Source organism: Phalacrocorax carbo, unplaced genomic scaffold, assembly GCF_963921805.1.
Source record: "Phalacrocorax carbo unplaced genomic scaffold, bPhaCar2.1 SCAFFOLD_58, whole genome shotgun sequence".
Lineage (NCBI taxonomy): Eukaryota > Metazoa > Chordata > Aves > Suliformes > Phalacrocoracidae > Phalacrocorax > Phalacrocorax carbo.
This window is the reverse complement of record NW_026990389.1, coordinates 165975-185260: the sequence shown is the minus strand read 5'-3', so window position 1 is coordinate 185260 and position 19286 is coordinate 165975. Positions and strand designations below refer to the sequence as shown.

At 39.4% G+C, this 19286-nt stretch overlaps 1 long non-coding RNA gene across 1 annotated transcript; it reads left to right on the top strand.

Annotated features, from left to right (window-relative positions):
* Positions 1-1157: 1157 nt before the first annotated feature.
* On the top strand, positions 1158-18035 carry LOC135311101 (uncharacterized). Its single transcript, XR_010370966.1, has 4 exons — positions 1158-1209; positions 14862-14946; positions 16884-16950; positions 17035-18035. It is a non-coding gene; the product is annotated as an uncharacterized LOC135311101 (long non-coding RNA).
* The last annotated feature ends 1251 nt before the right edge of the window (positions 18036-19286 follow it).

The window sequence follows — 19286 nt, the reverse complement described above, 5'->3', positions numbered from 1 at the left end:
TTGCTAAGAGGCTCTGCTCGTTTCAACCTGGTGCACTCTGAAAGATCTGACACCCTCTGCTGAGCTGCAGTGGCAAAAATCCATCTGCTGAGGGAATGCTGGAGACCAAAAAAAAAAAAAAAAAAAAATCAATCCACGTACAGGGCAAGCGTTAAAAACGTTGGCATTAAAAGCTGTCGATCTATTTGGATGCTTTCTCCTAAACGGATTATTTAATTTCTTTCTTCCCTTTCAGAAGGGAAAGTTTAGCGTTCCCCTCCTCCCGACTAGCTCCCCGTTGCCCCCGTTCACACACACACTCACACCTGCACAAGCAGGCTAGGAAGGTGCGTTTGCCTTACTGTATTTCCCAACGGCTCGAACAGAATTAGTGTCAGGGTGTCAAGCGAATGGCAATTTGAGGTAATTATTCTGCACGCCATTTTTATCGTTGCTTTACACGCATTTCTTCCTCCCGTGCAGTCTGTAGCGTTTCATGCTGGATTTGGTCTCTTGCTGGCTTTCTCTATGCAACGTTGAACCGCGGATTTTTGCCTTATATATATATATTATAATTTAGATGATCACAGAGGGGGGGGGGGGGGGAGTAGGGAGGAGGGGATTGCTGCACTGTTAGCAATTCGCGCTACCTGTTCCCACACAGAATATAGTCTCTCCCTTAAGGAGGGGAGGAGAGGGCTGAAACTGGCAGTCGTGCATCTTGACATTCTCATCTATATATAAAAATCTAGAGGTGCGGGTATGTACACGCGTAGATATTTCTCTAGGGATTCTCCTAATAGCCTTTCTGTGGAAATAAAACGCCTGCTTCCCTCGACCCCTTCCCCCCTCCCTCCTCCCCCCTTCCACCCACCCCCCCCCCGCCTCCCTTTCCAGCTCCCACCCTTCTGACAAAAGAGATTACACAGCGGAAAAATCGGTGCCTGGCCTTAAAGAAAGGAGCCAAGCATACAGAAGTTTCTGCATCATTTGGACGGTTTTCAGATGCCTACGAGCGAAGAACCAGTTGCACCTCTGGTGGTGCAAGTGGAAACCCGCGTTTCCCCCTGCCTTGTCAAATCGCGCTGAGGAGGAGGAGGAGGAGGAGGGAAGAGAAGAGAGGAGGAGGAGGAGGAGGGAGGAGGAAGAAGGAAGAGGAGGGGGCAGGAGAGGCAGCCCGGGGCTGCACCTCTCCCGTCCGGAGCCGCTGGTGAACTTTGCGGCATACTGGTAGGGGGGGATGTAACGGCGGGGGTGGGCTGGAGGAGGGTTATTTATAGGGAAAGCCAGGGAGCCATATGGAGCCCGCACCCCCTAGTCCCGGCGGCATGCTATTTTGGTCAAAGCTTTTCCCTGGCTGCCGCTTGCAAGTAAATTAGACATCCTGCCGACGATGATCTTATCAAATTAATGTAATTAGAAGACAGACAAGTTACAACAGTTACCGTGGCCATTTGGGGTCCCCAGGATGAAGATTTGGCCTTTCGGTTCTTTACGGTGGGCAGGGACTAGGAAGGGAGCGGGGAGCCGGGGGAGGAAACGGGACAGGAGGAGGAAAAGAAACAGACAAAAAGAGAGGAACCCTGGCCCTGGAAAAGCCTGTCCAATAAATTACAGACGGGCCAGAAGAGATAAAATGCCACTGAGACAGAAAGCACCACAAGAAATATATTAGTGGTTTCATTAGGGCAAAAAAAAAAAAGAAAAAGAGGGAAGGAGCTGGGGAACGCTCACCGGGATGTGGGGCAGGAGTACTAAAGAGCTTGTGATCCTCCCGCCTTAGAATAAAGCTTCTGAACGTCTTTACCTTCACGTTATTAAAATTGCTCAGGCACCGTAAAAACAATCAAAATGCAACCAGAGGACCTGAACATTAACAAGATATTAAATAAATAAATAGAATCAGATACGAGGAAGGAGACAATGACCTGCTGTGAAAGCATGAAGGACAAATTGCCTGCTTCTCCCAAGGGATCTCCTGAGAGGTGGGAACTAGTGGAAGCCACCTGGGCCCCTAGAATTTCAAAGTGTGGGGTGGGGGGAGGGGGTGGGGAGAAAGGTAAAAAATCTTCCAGAAGATGTAATAAGGTTTATGGGTGTTATGTAACTTCCAAAAGAGTATTTAGATAAGGAACCCATTGTGTTCTCAGCTGTACACCTTGGAACGATATTGACAGATTTGTGTCTCATATATATGTCATATATATTGAAAGAGCATCTGCCATTAAAAGGCGCTGTAAAATCGTCTTCCGTATTTCTGTGGGAGCTATAACCACAATAAAGACATCCTACACTGTAGACATGATGATGTATGTGCGTGTGTGTATATATATGTATATAAATCTATGTGTGTGCGTGCCACAAATGATGATGGACTCAGCAAGTAGAAGAATCATAGGATCATTATTTAATTTGAAATTATGTCTTTATTCAGGCTTTGGCTATTCTGGGAATGAAAGTTAACAAGGTGCCTCTATATGTTGACGCAACTCCTGCAGAAACTATGCTCGCTGATGTACATGATTACTTTAAACCAGTTCAGATTATCTGTTTTCAAGTAATGGTAGGAGAGGTTAAACTAATACAAGGTTCTTCTCCCAGAATTTTCAATCTCAGTATGTTTCGCAGGCCAGCCTTCACAGAACTACTTGATTTCTACCTAAATTACATTTAGGCCCAACAAGGTTTCTGAAACTAGATATTTTTCTTCTTCATTTTCCTGAGGGCGGTGATGTGTGAGTGTGTTCCCTGTGATATGTTCACCAGATGGAGCTCTGCAAAATGATGCAGTGGCGGATGATGATGATTTAAAAAAAAAAAAAAAAAAGAAAGAAAAGAAAGTTAAAGAAGTAGTTTGCCTACTTCTAGTGGGTAGGAGACTGGCTCAGGATGAGAAAATAAAAAATTCTCTATCTTTTGCAGTGTAAGAGCCAGCCCACATGTTCCTCTTTCTTGGCTCATACCCTCAACCACCAGGCTACCAGCCCTCTTGCTACAGCTGTTCTACTTTACAAGAAAAATAATTTTAAGATCTCTTGAACCAAAGAAAGGCAGTGGGGAAGCATGAGTTTACAGCCTATTGCTTACAGCACCCACCAGGGTGTGTAGAGCCCTGGGAAGACTTGCTTGCATTATGCTTTTGTATGAGACTGAGCTTAACCTAATAGACTTCACACATCAGATGCTTAGACTGTGGAGCCGGTAGTAAAACCCATAGACATTCTTTCTCTAGTATACATATTCATCAGACCTTGCGATAATTTTGTGTTGGAAACATTGGCTTGACCAGGTGACAGGGTGTCTGCCATAAAAGCCATGTAGTCATTTCACATTGAAATTCTGATGATGCAGAAGCAAGAGGTTTATTTAGCAAGTAGGCCAGGCCAAGGTCCTGACCAAAATTTCTTATTTCAACTATATTTATTGATCTGAGTTTCTGACCCAGTTTTCACTGTGATTGCTTACGTTAAAATACCCAAGCAGTTCTTAGGACAGGAGTGAGCCCCAGAACTGCTGTCCTTACTGGTGGGAGTATGCAGAATAGCTCTTTGGTGAAGGACTGGACTCACACAGGCATTTATACCTTATCTTCCTCCCTCTGTTCCTTTCATTTTTCTTTTCCCCTGCAGCCTATAGTCTCCAGCATATTCTTCTGGAGTGGCATGTTTTCAAATGAAAAGGGTACGCAAGGGAGGGCAAGGGACAGACTTAAGCCCCTTCCAACTTAATAGTGAATTGACCCTGTGTCTCCACTGGGGAAGTATATTCTGCCCACTATGCTGTTAGGAGGGAGAGAGAGGGAGCTGGGTCGCCCACCTTCTTTTATTCCTCTCATCCCAAAAGTCACATACACATACACACATTTTAAAAGTTTGATACAACAGAAGTGGGTGATCTCTTTTCAGGAGAGAATTTCAAGTTGTGGAGCCCAGATAGGTGGAGATGGTTTTGCTGCAGCCCTGACCCCAGAACGTGAACTGAGATTCCACTGCAGCATTTCACTGAAATGTCCTCTGAGCTGCATTTTAGATACTTTCAATCCTGATGTGAAGGCCTGATTATCTGCCTTTCCCAGTGCAGTACGTGAGATGGTTGGTTGCCGGACCTGGGGACTGGGATTTCAGTCCAGGCTTCTGCTTCCTGAGTTTGGCATTGCAGTGTTCAGCACTGCAGCACTGAAGTACACAGATTTTTTTTTATTTTTTTTTTCTTTGTGATAAAAACCATACATTTAGGCTGGGGAAAAAATATTACAGTGAAATTAACTGGAGCTGTGAGAAATACTTGTTCTTTTGGTCAGCTATAGCAGGGGAAGTACTAGTATAATGTTATAGCCCTTAATAACAAGTGATAACATTTGCACCATATTTTAACCTCAGCATTTTTTTTTTTGAACACATTCCAGTGTTATTGTTTTAAGTACTTGTTACAACAATTCTCAACATCCTGCAAGACTTGACTCCCATGTAGTGTGATCAATACACAATATAATACTGCACTTTTACTAATGTGACCTTTTTGTAGTTTGATTGCTTGCTTATTTCATTCTTTCCTGAAACAGTAGAGACTGCAAACAAGCAAAAGGTTGAAACAGCTGGTTGCTCTGCAACATATTTAACTGACTGAGGTAGCTTAGTAAAGTGCATTCATACCATTTAAAGTTAGTTAAAAATTACATTCATCCTCTTATGAAAACTCATATATTGAGACAGGAAGAGCATGAGTTAATTCATGCAACACAAATCACAGTGTCATTTAGCTCTACACAAGGCATTGAAAGTATCTTTGTCAAATGAAAAAAATAAAAAAATAAAAAAGATTGTGTCCAAACTTCCAATCTATTGCTTACACAAGTAATCCCACTGAATCACGTCAGCTTGAATAATAGATCTATAAAGTTTTAATAATTAATTCTTTTCTTATCCATTTTCATGGCACAGTCTCAGAGCAACATAAGGATCGTTTAAATGGACAAAAGTAGATAAGAGTTTATGTCTCCTCTCTAACTATAATGTATTTCCATTGTTTAATAATGGAGAGGGAAATGCTTCTCAGAGTGTAGAGTGTAGAACCACTGAGGGAAAGACTTGCCTCTACCAATAGTTTGCTAACATGACTCTGGGCAACTCGTTTCTCTTTCCTGTGCCTCAGTTTCCCAGTCTGAGGAAGTGGAAGGAATTATACAGACCAAAGGTGCTTTGAAATCTGCGATGAACAAACATGGTGACTGAGGTAATTATCATGATTACTCAGAAGTACAATGTGAAAAGTCAAATCTTATGTAAGAGCAATACCCAGTTCTTCCTCTTTCTATCAATCCATGTCAGAGGTTTTTACAATGGAATACACTATAATTTTATTTGCTCAACAGATTGGAAAACAGAAGCACTGACCTTGGGAAGGTCACATGTCAAGCGTTGATAGCGCTAGAAATAGACCCAAGCCTCAGAAGGCCCAGCCCTGCCTTCTACCCCAGTATTTTACAGATACAGAACTACTGATTTATAGGAATAAGCCTGTTCCAAAAGTAAAGCTAAAGGCTTCCTGCCTCCTTCTCTTCGTCTCTCAGACTTGATTTTATGCATCAAAGGTTTCATATGCCAGTCATTTTCTTTCTGGAGGCCTAATGTAGTTATGTGGTGTGACAGTGATACCAAGCCTTGGTTTTCTTATTAATTCACATCTTAATTCATTGTAATTGAATTATTTTAACTGGGGAAAAATAATGTTTTCTCTCCTCAGTCTTTTCCTGATTCAGACTTCAGACTTCAAAAAACACACAGATTTCAGAGACAAAAAATGAACTATTTGAAACACAAAGTACCTCTCACTTAAGAAACACTTCAGGAAAAAAAAAAAGCAACTAGCACCTTGTTTAAGCGTGAGAACTGTGAAGAAGTGGTTTTGTTTTTAGGAAGTGTATCAGTTCCATTTTTCTGCTACAAAACCAAACCAAACCAAAAACAACCAGCCAGGTAAAGATGCAAACCTAATAAATAATTTTCAGTGTAGTTCAAAACAGAAAACTGAAACAAACAATTTGAGTTGATTAAAATGTGAAATGTTTTGTTCTGTTTTGTTTTGGGTGGTTTGGTTTTTTTTTTTTTTCTAATATAAAACTAAGCACATTTTGAAATAGAAAATCAGAACGGAATACCAGGAAATCAGGATTTGATATCTTTCATTGTCTTCCATTTAATTTTTTTTGAAATTGTATTTTGACAAGATTACTTTTCCTTTGTTTTGATTAGCTTGAATTGGAATTTTCTGATAGAAAATTTCTGAAAATCTTTCTGAAACTATCCATGAGGAGAGCATCCAGTGGTGTCTGAACATTAAAAGGAGAATTGCTGGATGTCAGCAAACTGTGGGAAGACTGAATAGATGAAACATTATTAACAGTAAAATAATACCTTCTTCCTATTTATGCAGCGCCTAGAAACCATACCCTGGGATGAATCCCACATGGCATTTTAGTTTTAATTAAATAACTTTTCAGAGACATAAGGGAGAAGAGGTTGGTGACCCGATTAATCATTGTACTACTCGATTTTACGTCATGGCATCCCAAATGATTTCAAATGTATTATTCTGATGTAAAGCTAGAGTATTGCAGTGGTGACTCAGGATGTTATTTTTTTTCTCCATTGGCAAAGCTGATCTGAGTAGTCCCTTACTGCCTTCACTAGCCTCCAGCCACTAATTTTGACTTCCTGAGGCTTTTTATTTAACAAAGATCATTTTATTGATCCAGTTCATTTTGCAGTCCACAAACAATTCTATCCTTCCTGAGTTGATAAGAGGATCAAATCATCATTGCTACTGAGGTGACTAAGGCAGGATCCCTACACCTAGAGGGGGTGGATACATGCTGAAGTCCAGGATTCTTCCCCCACAAAACCCTAGCTTGGATGAATCTGGACCTTTTAATCTTGAAATTATTATGTAAAATATACAGAATCTAAAATGCAATTTCACATGATACTCTTACATCTGAGTATGTTGTGTGTGTGTGTGTACAGCTGTAGAAATACATGTGTATCAGGGAACTAGACATGACTGTGATGGGAGTATTTAAAAGGCAGGAATCAGGCCAGCATCAAAGCAGTGCTTTACTAGACTGGCATTCATTAACAACACCCATTTTCCAGTGGTAAGTTCTTACACATTATTAGTTATAATTGCTGCTTATTCAAATAGTCCTTAATAACCATTTCCTACATTAGCTGTGTGTATTCAACACCACAGAGCTGAAGCCCTGTAGTCAGCAGTGATGGCTGCAGTCAGGTTTGAGGATCTCTTTGATGAGGTAAGGCTGGGGCCAAAGTCAAGAGTCATCCTTCCTCTTTTTTCTCATGCTTCCATGGTATTTTTATGATCCTTACAACCTCCCCAAAAGAAAGGGTGACTCTCACCTGCTCCCAACATAGATTATCTTTTTTTCCAGGAACAGGATTCATTCATTTTTCCAGGCATGTTTTCTGCCTGTTCTACATCCACCGTTCATACCTTGCAGTTTATGCTTCGTACATGATTTTCATTGTACCCTGTTTGTGCAATTACATCGCACAACTCTCCTTTGCCGCTTGCAGCTACGTATTACTTTTATATGTATGCTTAGCTGAGCCCAAGAGCTCAGACATTGTTGCTGATTATGCCATTAGTAGCATCACAAAATGTACAATCTCACAAACAGCTACAGTGTTGTTGTTTACTCATTTTAGTGTGCTTATGTTTAGATTCCAGGCAAGCAAATACCAAATATGCCCTCCTCAGTCTGTTTTGACTTTATGGGTGCAATAGGCTTCTGCTTTGTCAGCAAGACTTCTATTTAAGCAACATAAATATTTACTCCATAAGCTACACAGATATTTAAAATTCATAAATGTGTCATAACTTCTGCAGGAGTTACTTGAAAATAGTTTACTTCAGTACTTGGCATAAGAATTGGGCCATTGTTTATCAAGCACGCTTGTACTCCCTCTCTCCTTTGGATGGAAGTTTCTTGCTTACTGCCACATACAAGAGCTTCTCTGGCATGTTTTCAGTTGGAGAGGTTGAGGAAAATCAGAATAGTTTACCACATGATTCAAATAACTTTCACTTTTACTGTTTTACCTTCTTTGACATGAATGTTTATTTACATTCTAGAGTTTCAACATTTATAACTAGAAAAAAAAAATCATACGCTGTAGACCAGTTCTGCATTATATGGTCCTGTAGGACACGTGGTCTGGGATTCATGTGCTTGTCTGCCAAACAGATAATTTCTTTTGTGCGCAGGGCGCAGCATTTGCGCTGCAAAACCACGGACAAATGGACAGGCATCGTAAACCCACTACGCTGCACACATGCAGAGCAGCTCATGCTACCAGAGATCTGATGAACTAGTAGTAGAAGAATATATTCCTTCCATTCTTGGACCAAGAGAAATTAAGTTGCCTAACCCACCTGTGAAGGCAGCACAGACATACCATAGTCCAAATATACCCTTCCAGCAGTAGGAACGCTGCAATTTTTTCTTTTTATTGTATCTCGTGGTGAGTAGCATCACTAAAATATAGAAGCTCTGCCCCCTCTATGGGCATGTAACAGATTGCTAAAACCTCCAGGGCCACAAGTGGGAAATGTCTGTAGAAGGGCATGCAGGGTCGCTGCTGAAGGACCCGCTTCACTTCTCTCTGACACCCTTCTTCATTTTTCCTCCCTGTGACACTCATCATGAAAGTTCAAGTTATTGAGGATTGACTCAATAACTTGTGTAGTTTCACTCTAACCATGGAAGGTCAAATAAAGGTAAAGCAAAACCAAGCCAAAGTGAAAGAGATCAGCTGAAAATATAAGGCTTTTAGTCTAAGGACTCAGAGTAACAGCTCCCTTTTTTGGTGGATTTCTCGAAATCTAAAGAGATTAAAAGGTAGAGCTGCATTTATCTGAACAATTGATTTTTTTTTCTTTTTTTTAGGTCACTGCTGGAATATAAAAAAAAACATTGATTTTTGGATTAACCCATTTTCTTGTATTTTCCTAATTAATAGGGTTTCTACTTTCTCTTTTTTTTTTTTCTGAGTGGAAAGTAGGAAATGTTTTGGCTTTAATTAAGAGGTAAGAAATAACAACTTAACATTCCTCTTGTATATTTATCTTTTTAAAGAAAATTTTGAAGACACAACTTGATGACTTTTCTTCTGCTCATTCTGCTTTGAAAAATAATTTCCTATTTTCATATTGCATATCTGACTACACCTAGATGGCAATTTTCTGTTCAGTTCTGTTCAGTAGAAAAAAAAAAAGTAAAAAAAGAAATTACATCTTAATGGCGTTGTTGTTGCCAGGAGATTCCAGCTACTGCTTATGAGATTAATGTGTCCTTTTTATTTTTTTAAATTTAGAAGTTGATTAATGAATAGATAAACAACTAAAATGCCAACCTTTTAGTAAATTTGTGTAGAAGCTTCCAATGTATAATCTGATTAAGCAGGAGCAATAACAAAAAATCTTGAAAGAAAATTGATCACACAAAGGACAGGGGACAAAACGTAGGCCACGCTTTCAATTGTTCCTTTAACCTGTCAAGCTGCACCTTCCTCGTGCTGCAAACAAACACTTTAATTAATATTGGTTACTGTGAGAAATGGGATATAGCGTTAGATAGACAATTTGTCTATCTAAGGTACAATGTTTATTATGGTCTTCTGTTCAGCCTGTGTGTAATTCAAAACTATAATTAATTTAGCTATCACCACCCAGCTCTGTAGATGTAACAGGGTTTTGTTATAGCTTAGAAGCTGTCAAGTTTTCACAAAGAAGCTAAAAGGCAAGACATTGCTCAGGAATGGATTTTATATGCCACATATCCTTTTACAAATGCAGGTTCTGTAAGTGGAAAAAACAAGCCCAAAACAAGACTGTGGTTTCTTGTAACCATTTACAAGTCTCTAAACTTTTTTTTTCTTTTCCATTGGGTGGTTTGTTCTTTTTTTGTTTTGGTTTGGGTTTTTTTTTGGTGGGGTGGGGGTGTTTTTGTAGCATGATTCATATGGAAGTTGACCCCAAAAGATACGGAATGTCCACAATTCCCAGTGAATTCTTGGTGAAATGGAGATGCTCAGTACTTTGCAGGGTCAAACCAATACAGAACTACATGCAGTTCTTTGGGTATTTATTGGATTTTTTTTAGAATTTCTGCACAATGTGAAGAAAGGTTTGTAGGACTTTTTTGGCTTGGTGATACCATCTTCAGTTCAGCCAGGAGTTTGAAAAATAAAGCCAGAATAATTGCTAAAACAGCACTTTTCTGACAGAAATGCATAATATGTTTTGACCTTTATGTGTCTGTTTCATAAATTGTTAATTTGATATTTGTTTTCTGAACATCTGGTACTGTATTTAAGAACTTGCTGTTGGCCTACACTCTGTTTTGGTTTTGGATTTCAGATGTAAAGATAATACTTTCTAATATTGTTTAGACATGTGCCTTCTCCTATAATCCAAAGGAAAACAGCTTGAACCAAAGATGCAACATACTGCAAAAAAGCTCCTACTTCACTTTGTTCTTTCAGGAAGAATCCATTTAGCATAACAGAATGCTCAAGCAATACTGGTAGTATGAAAAATGAACTTAAAATTAAATCACAGGGGAAAGACTTTGGCTGGGGTGGCTGGGAAGAAATAACTGCAGAAGTATTTGGTTTGGGTTCTTTTCCCTTCTGCTTCCTGGTTTACAGGAATTTTGATTGCTTTTGCTAAGGTGGTTCTTACTACCTTAGCAGTCGGCAGTCCTTGTGGGCTGCCGACTAGTAGCACTCTATAGAAGGCATTTTTGCAGCTGTAATCCAGAACACTTAAGAAAATGGAAACAGAATTCATAAAACAGTGTTATTAATTAAAAAAATAATTAAAGGATCAAAGGTAACAAAGGAAAACTTTCTAACACTAGAAAATAATGTGTCATATCTTACATACTACAGAGTTTTTTCTTTTTATTTTAATTAATAAAAAAAAATGCCAGAGGGCTCGATCCTTGATGCTGCTGAACTCCACTGCAGGGAAAAAGAACCAGAGCATTGGTGCTTGGCCTTATTTTTTCACTTATAAATTGCCCTGATTGCAGGCATCAGCGGAGCTGAAGAGATGTAGTGGAACAAGATCTTATTGCCACTCTTGCTCAAGCCTGCCTGTCTGTAAACTTACCTGTCAGAAAACAAGCTGCGCAACGGCAGCTACATCAATGCCTGGCTCTCTAAAGTACACAGGACCTTGGTGTCACTTCAGCAGCTGTTCATGAGATTTGCTGTGTGATCTCATTCTCCTCAATTTAATACAAATCAAAGGCATTCAGTACTGGGCAGGATTAGCTCCCTTGTTTTTTTGCACTGATGAGGGAGGTAAAATGTTATAACAAGAAAGGAGGAAAAAGAGTAGGGAAGGCATTATTGTTAAAAGGTAAGGCAGTGAAGGCCTATAATGAATGTAATAGCCATTTTTAGTAGTCTCATTCATTTTTACTTACTGTTGAGTACTTAGGGTTTGCACTCACAAGAAAGCAGCAGTGATGGAAGTCAAACAACACTGCTTCCAGAAGTCCCCTGGAAATGTTATGCCACAGCCAGATGCTCAGTGTTTCATGACTAGATCTAGTTGGGGAATAAAATGTGTAAAAGGCTTCCATGAGAAAATGCCAATTTAACAACAAAAATAGATTACTAATCGTTTGATTTAGGCAATATTTAATTTAGAAAAAAAAAAAAAGGTGTTTGAGGAGGAGACTTTTGCACTTTAAAATCCTAGTTTGACATTTCACAAAGGAAAGTTCAGATTTCCATTCCAAAATTATTTTACTTTGAATTGTAGATAGAAAGACACAAAGAATACAAAATATTACAAATGCAGAAGAGCATTCTGACTTGTTTTGGAAAAGAAATATTAAAAATTTTGGCTTTTTAACCTGAATTGAGATTATTTAAAGAAATAGATACTTTGTTTTCATGAGATAGGTAACCAGTTTTGGCTATTACTTGCGCTGGTTGAATGCTTTTGATGGTCCCAAGAATATCCCTTTTTCTCTCAGTTTTCAGCATAATCTACCAATGTGTCAAAGCTGCTCTGATCTATTTTAGCTTCTGCAAACTTTTTGACCCTGAGTTGTGTTGTTCTTTCTCAGGGTTGAGTAGTGAATTATTCCTCAAGTGGTCTTCACGTTCAGTGAGCCCAGTGTTTTCTGGAGCATATGGACCTAATCATGTCTCTTGAGCTTCAAATTAGCTTTACTGCACCTCTTGCACACAAGGCCACACAATACACCAGTGATTATTGCAGTGCCTTTTGGAGGATTAAAAGACCTTCTAATAGGCCAGTGCAGCCATTAACTTTTAACCCTTGTACTGATTAAACATGGCTGAGTCAAGACCCAAAAAAGAGACATAAATTGGCATTCTGTGCTACATGATATCTGAGGAATAGCCAGGTGACCCTCTAGACTATTCTGTTCAGTAGTAGGAATAAAAACAATAGTCCTAAACAGAAGATTCACATGGATGGCAGATCACACATACACATCCATATGCACACAAAGTCATTGGGATAGCTCCGTTAATGGCAGATTCTACAGTTAGTCAGGAGTCTTTGCCTGTGGAGAGTTTTCCAGTTTGTGAAAGATAGAAAGTTTCCAAGATTCTCCGAAAGCCTACAAAACCACATTAGTATCCTTGGGACACCCAATCTAACAGAGGGATTGCTCCTCTTTTTCAGCATGAAAAAAATCTGATGTCCAGAAGGTACCCATAGACACAGGCACACGGGCACGTATAAACCACGAATTTCCTTAAACTGCACACCAAACCTACCCTAGACAATTACCAGAAAAGGTTTTATTTGCAAAAGTTTTGGATCATAACCTTTTTGTACTCTCTTCATTACTGGTTAGTGATTGATCTTCAGCTAGAAAGAAAACTGTATGCTGTCAGAGCTACAGATAAAAAAAATCTGTATCAGAAAAAATGTAGACATATTTGCCATTTTTTGCCTAATTGTAACTGACTCTCCTGCAAGTTTCCTAACATTTTTATGTAAAAAACCCTCTGAGCTGGTAAATATTAAGGCACATTAACAGCCTTTCTTACAAGTGCATTCCCTATGATACTTGTATGTAAGACTGAATAATGGACAGTATTGTCCCATGCTGTGACGTCAGTAAAACCTCAAGGAATTTACTTGTTTTAAATACAACACCTGGAGTAATAAGGTTTAATTTTTTTGTTTTGTTTTGTTTTCTTCTTCTTGTTACCTGTAAAGACTTTAACACATTTCTGACTCCTGTGAAATACCAGCTAATAATAGAGAATGGTCATTGCCATGTGCAGGGAGATAAGATTTTCAAAATATCCATATTAATGTCCATATCCAAATATACATTTTCCATTTCTTTCTGGACCTGCTGAACGAGAGATTAAGGACTCAGTACACCTAATGTGTGTCATTTTTCCCCCATGTACTATAGTAAGATTGGAGAAATGGAGTAAATAACAGATTGGGGCCTATGTTGCTAGGTAACATAACATCTTTGCATATATCTGCTTCCCGCAGGATTATGATCTCCCTTCTGATTTTGTAAAATTATTCACCCAATATAATTTGGATACTTTGTAGGTGATTTTCAGAGGGGATATATATATTGTTCAATCCAAAGGTCTTCTGTATAGAACTCAACCCTAAGTGTTTAATTACATTTTCTTCTGTGTACTTTTTTACATGATAGTGTGTGGATGAATTTGCCCTATCACGTATGCATAGCAATACATAGTTGTACACCAAAATAAACAAAGATGAAGTTAAGAAAAGGTAAAGAAGTTGTAATTCACCAATTAAGAATTAAAGTTAAAGATCCTTATCTTTCTGTGCAAATACTACCAAGCAGACCTATAAAACATCCATTCATGAACTCAAGTATAGGAGGATTAGGGGAAAGAAAGACATTCCTTATTATTAACAAGTTACTGAAGTGTAAAGTATGCAATTGGATCATCAAAATTAAGATGAGGATTTTTTATTAAAAAGTAGAGTGAGAAGGTAGGTATGAAACAAGCAGAGATTAATCCAATGTGTCAGAGGAATATTTACTTCCCCAAGGATGCTGATGAAATCCCAAATATAGATATCATACTACCTGGTGAAGCTGAAGTAAAGAAATGTGCAGATTGTTTTAATATAAGGATTTATCTATCTAGTGCATCCCTATGTTTTTGTTTTCCTGTGGTGACAACTTCACTGTCCAGTAGATTTCAAGAAGAGCATGTCCCATTGTCATTAGCAAGTCCAGTTAGTGTAACACAGGCCACAGAACAGTAATTGCTAATCTCTACCTTTTAGCTCCAGTTCAGTCTAGCAGAGCACACTCATCTTAACCTTGGCAAGAGGGAAACAGAGAAAAAGTAAAATCCCAACATGAATTATAGAGTTTGGGCTTCTGACTATTATCACTGTACATATCATCCCAGCCTGAGGCAGTTCCATAAGCCTTGAAAAAAAAGTTTGCATTCTGGAAGAAGAAATATGACAGCAATACATGTAATTCTTATGGCAATAAATATATTCCTTAAGTTTATCAATATAAGATATATGTATCAACGTGATATCAGTTTGGCCTGCCTAAGCTCCCTCCAGAACTATTAGTGAGAAGAGATAGATGAGGTAGGTAAGGAAGGAAAGAAGGAAGGAGAGATTTTTGTTTTCTTTCAGGATTTTAGAGACCTTTTTTTGGCCATATCTACTTTTCACTCCCTCCATTAGGTCAGATAGGAATAATAAAATTCTTTTTTCTTTTATGTTCCATGATGATTAATTTTCTTTTACCTTTCTCCTTTTTGTTTAATCTCCCTCAAAAGAAAAAGAAGAACAACCCAGAAATCTAGCTTGCAGTCTTGACCACTGACCTTCATGGGGAGACAAAAGAAAAGAAAGCACTGAAAGGTGAAAAAAGATTTATTACTTCTTATGAATAGAAACATTGCTTTCATTAGCAGAATTTCCCCTTCACTCCATTTCTCTTTTTCTTTTCCTATTTCCTCACACCATTCTCCTTGGCCTAAAGACTACAACTGCAAAAATCAAAGACCAGATAAACCCTCTCCAACAAAGATTCTGTCTCCTCTTAGAACATCTTAATCCCTTTGGTACTCTCACCTCTCTGAAACCCTCCGTTGAAGACCACATAGCAGCACTATCTCAAAAAATCCTCTGCTAAGTGTTCATCGTCTTTTTCACAGAGAAATTCTAATGCATAGGTTATCCTGAAGTCCATCTCTCCATTCACTCTTCAGTTTGTGAGAGTTAAGGGATATCCAACTGTGGTCATAGTCTGAACAGGAGGATGAACGGAACTCCCTCAAAGCACTTCACCTTTATGTGTATTCATGCAACTGTGCTCATGACATCTCTTAATATTTTGTTTAAACAAAATGTATTTTAGGTTACTTCTATTTCATAATTTCATAACTTCATTTTTTAACCCTACAATTAGTTATTTCAGATAAATCATGAAATGATCAGAAAAGCAGTCAGAAAAATATCGCTTTTTTATATGATGAGGAGTAACTAATATGTAGCTGTTATTTTAAAAGCCAGAATATCATATCAATAACAAAGTCAAGGCTTGATCTTTTTTATATCAGGCTATTTATTTATTAATTTATATAGGTATAATGTTAAAGCCTTAATTCTTCAAATAATATGAATATCCTTCTTTAAGAATTATGTTCTGTAGTACTTCAAGAGTAAATTTGAAAGAATGCAAGGTGTATCAAGATTTATTTCACACCTGTACACATCTAAAAATATGTTTTCATTATTATTCTCTACACCTACATAAAACAGCCTCAGAAGAGTTATGCAATAAGACATAATTTTTACAGTGTTAGATAAACAAAGAAAAAGGAGACAGATGTAACCTTGCAATAGATAGTCAAATAATCCTCATACACTGAAGTTTTAAGAACTGAATAACCATATATCATTTTAAATTACTTCCTAGTTTGTGTAATTTTTGAAAGCTGAGCTTCTTAATAGTGTCTTTAAAAACAAACCTTTTAAAATCTGAACTGCTTTCCTTTCCTTCTAAATAGAGCACACATCATACAAAATGAAAACATTTACATCATACAAAGCAACAGACAGATATGAAATATAAAGTGCAATTTATACTCAAGGTTAGTTTGAGACAATGTTGGAAATAATTTCAAACATAAACCTAACAAATATGCTTAACAATAATTGCAGTCCACATTTCCTCTAAAAATGTTCTCTGTTTTTTGCTCAGTGTGAAACATAACATTATTTTTCCATTTGACAAAAACATATCCCATAAACCATTTTTACATCACATGTGTTTCAGATTCTGACATAAATCAGGCAAAAAGGAAGCCAAAGTCAGCAGCATATGGGCAAAATGAATAGATATTTACAAAGGCTGCATATATAGCTCATAAATGCCTTTTTAAATTATTTATTTCGATAAAAAAAGAAGCAACCATTCATTTTAGTCTTGCCTAAGAGTAAATATTTGTCAGTTTGGCAACAGTTTTCCATTTTCAGCTTACATAGCTGAAATGCTAACTTTGGTATTGTTCCTTCTAGACTTCATGCTACGCTGTTATTTCACCATCTAAGAAATCAGTTTCCAATATAGGACACAAAACCAGTCATTGTCTTCAAAAGTGCAGCAAAGAGGCTCCAGAATGGAGGGCCCCAGATTCTGTCAGTCTCTGGGTCTAGTTCTGACTTCTAAAAAGTCACAAGAGTTGTGTACAGTAACTTTGGACATGCTGCCTGAACAGCATAAGGGCAGTAAAAATCATCACACAGTTCTAAATCAGCATAAATGGTTCCTTTCATCTTTCTACCTTGTGTAGAGGGGCATCCGGAAGAAAGAGGAGCATCCAGTATGTGAAGAATGTAATCTAATCCTTGAAAGAAGAGGTTAGAATTCTTTTTCTTCATCCTTCTAATTTGGGACAAAAAACACGAGTGGTGACTGGTGGTTTTCTTTCTTTTCTCTCCTAGTCTGCCTTCAGTGACTCTGCGGAGAAAGAGGACAAATTTTATTAGTCCTTTCCCCGGGGTGAGCTGTGGTTTCTACAGTCTGTCATGTAAAAAATTACTAGAAAAACTAGAATAACTTTTTTTTCCTTCCCCACCCACCCCCAGTGTAGCTTGCCAGCAGTGCTGCAATAAGAGAAAACTCTCATAACTCCCATTACAACATGGGTACTTCTGGAAATCCAACAGAGCCATTGAAAAACATTTCAATGTTTTCAACTCCCTTACTCCGCCCCCACCCACCCCCAATCTCATTTCTGAACAGCTGGATAGAATAAAATATTTCCTTAAAGGCTGCAAAGAAAACTTAATAATTCTCAATGAATGTGCTCAAATTAGGCACATTCTGTGTGAGCTCACCAAGCAAGTGCAGGACAACCAGGGGATCCGGCCCAGCCAGCATGGCTTCATGAAAGGCAGGTCCTGCCTGACCAACTTGATCTCCTTCTATGACCAGTGGATGAGGGAAAGGCTGTGGATGTTGTCTACCTGGAGGACTGGTGAGGCCACACCTTGAATATTGTGTTCAGTTTTGGGCCTCTCACTGCGAGAAGGACATTGACTTGCTGCGGTGTTTCCAGAGAAGGGCAACGAAGCTTGTGAAGGGTTTAGAGAGCAGGTCTTATATGGAGAATTTGAGGGAACTGGGGTTGATTGGCCTGGAGGAGGCTGAGGGGAGACCTTATTGATCTCTACAACTACCTGAAAGGAGGTTGTAGTGAGGTGGGTGTTGGTCTCTTCTCCCAAGTTACTAGTGAGAGGATGAGAGGAAATGGCCTCAAGTTGTGTCAGGGGTGGTTTGGATGGGATACTAGGAAAAATTTCTTTACTGAAAGAGTGGTCAGGCATTGGAACAGGCTGCCCAGAGAGGTGGTGGAGTCACCGTCCCTGGAGGTGTTCGAAAAATGCGTAGATGTTGCACTTCAGAGTATGGTTTAGGAGGCATGGTAGTGTTGATTTGACAGTTGGACTTGATGATCCTAGGGGTCTTTTCCAACCTTAATAATTCTGTGATTCTATGATTCTATGATTCTATTAACTTTTTTGGTTTAACATGATTGACTTCAAGGGCCACAAGTAGAAGGTAGACTACGGGTTGACAACTTCACTGCCATATATATTTAAAAAGAAGCACAAACACAGAATCACAGAATCACAGAATCACAGGTTGGAAGGGACCTCAGGGATCATCTAGTCCCACCTCTCTAGGAAGAGCACAGTCTAGACAAGATGGCCCAGCACCCTGTCCAGACGACTCTTAAAGGTGTCCAACGTGGCTGAGTCAACCACTTCCCTGGGGAGATTATTCCAATGGTTGACTGACCTCAGTGTAAAAAATTTCTCTCGTGTGTCCAGTCGGAAATCCCCAAGAGCACCTTGTGTCCATCCCCCTTGTCCTCTCCATGGGACTCCGTGTAAAAAGGGAGTCTCCATCTTCTCTGCAGCTACCCCTTAAGCACTGGTACGTAGTGATGAGATCCCCTCTGAGCCTCCTTTTCTCAAGGCTGAACAAACCCAGCTCTCCCAGCCTATCCTCATATGGCAGGCTTCCCAGTCCTCTGATCATCTTGGTGGCCCTTCTCTGGACCCCTTCCAGCCTGGCCACATCCTTTTTGTAGAGCGGGGACCAGAACTGGACACAGGACTCCAGGTGTGGCCTGACAAACACTGAGTAGAGTGGGATGATGACTTCTTTATCTCTGTTGGTGATGCCCTTTTTGATGCAACCCAGCACCCTGTTGGCCTTCTTGGCTGCAGCAGCCGCTGTTCGCTCATGTTGAGCTTCCCCCCACCAGGACCCCCAGGTCCCTTCCCACAGAGCTGCTCTCCAGCCAGGTGGATCCCAGTCTGTGCTGCACCCCCGGATTATGTTTTCCCTGGTGCATGATCTTACATTTATCCTTGTTGAACTTCATAAGGTTCTTGCTGGCCCATTCCTCCCGCCTATCCAGATCTTCCTGCAGAGCAGCTCTCCCTTCTGCAGTGTCTACTTCCCCACTTAACTTGCTGTCATCTGCAAACTTCATCAGGCTACACTTGATGCCATTTTCCAGGTCACTTACAAAGATATTGAATAACATTGGGCCCAATATCGATCCCTGGGGAACTCCACTAGTGACAGGTTGTCACTTTGAAAAGGAGCTATTTACCCCCCCACTGTGGGTGCGGCCCATCAGCCGGTTCCCCACCCACTGCACAGACCACTTGTCTAGGCC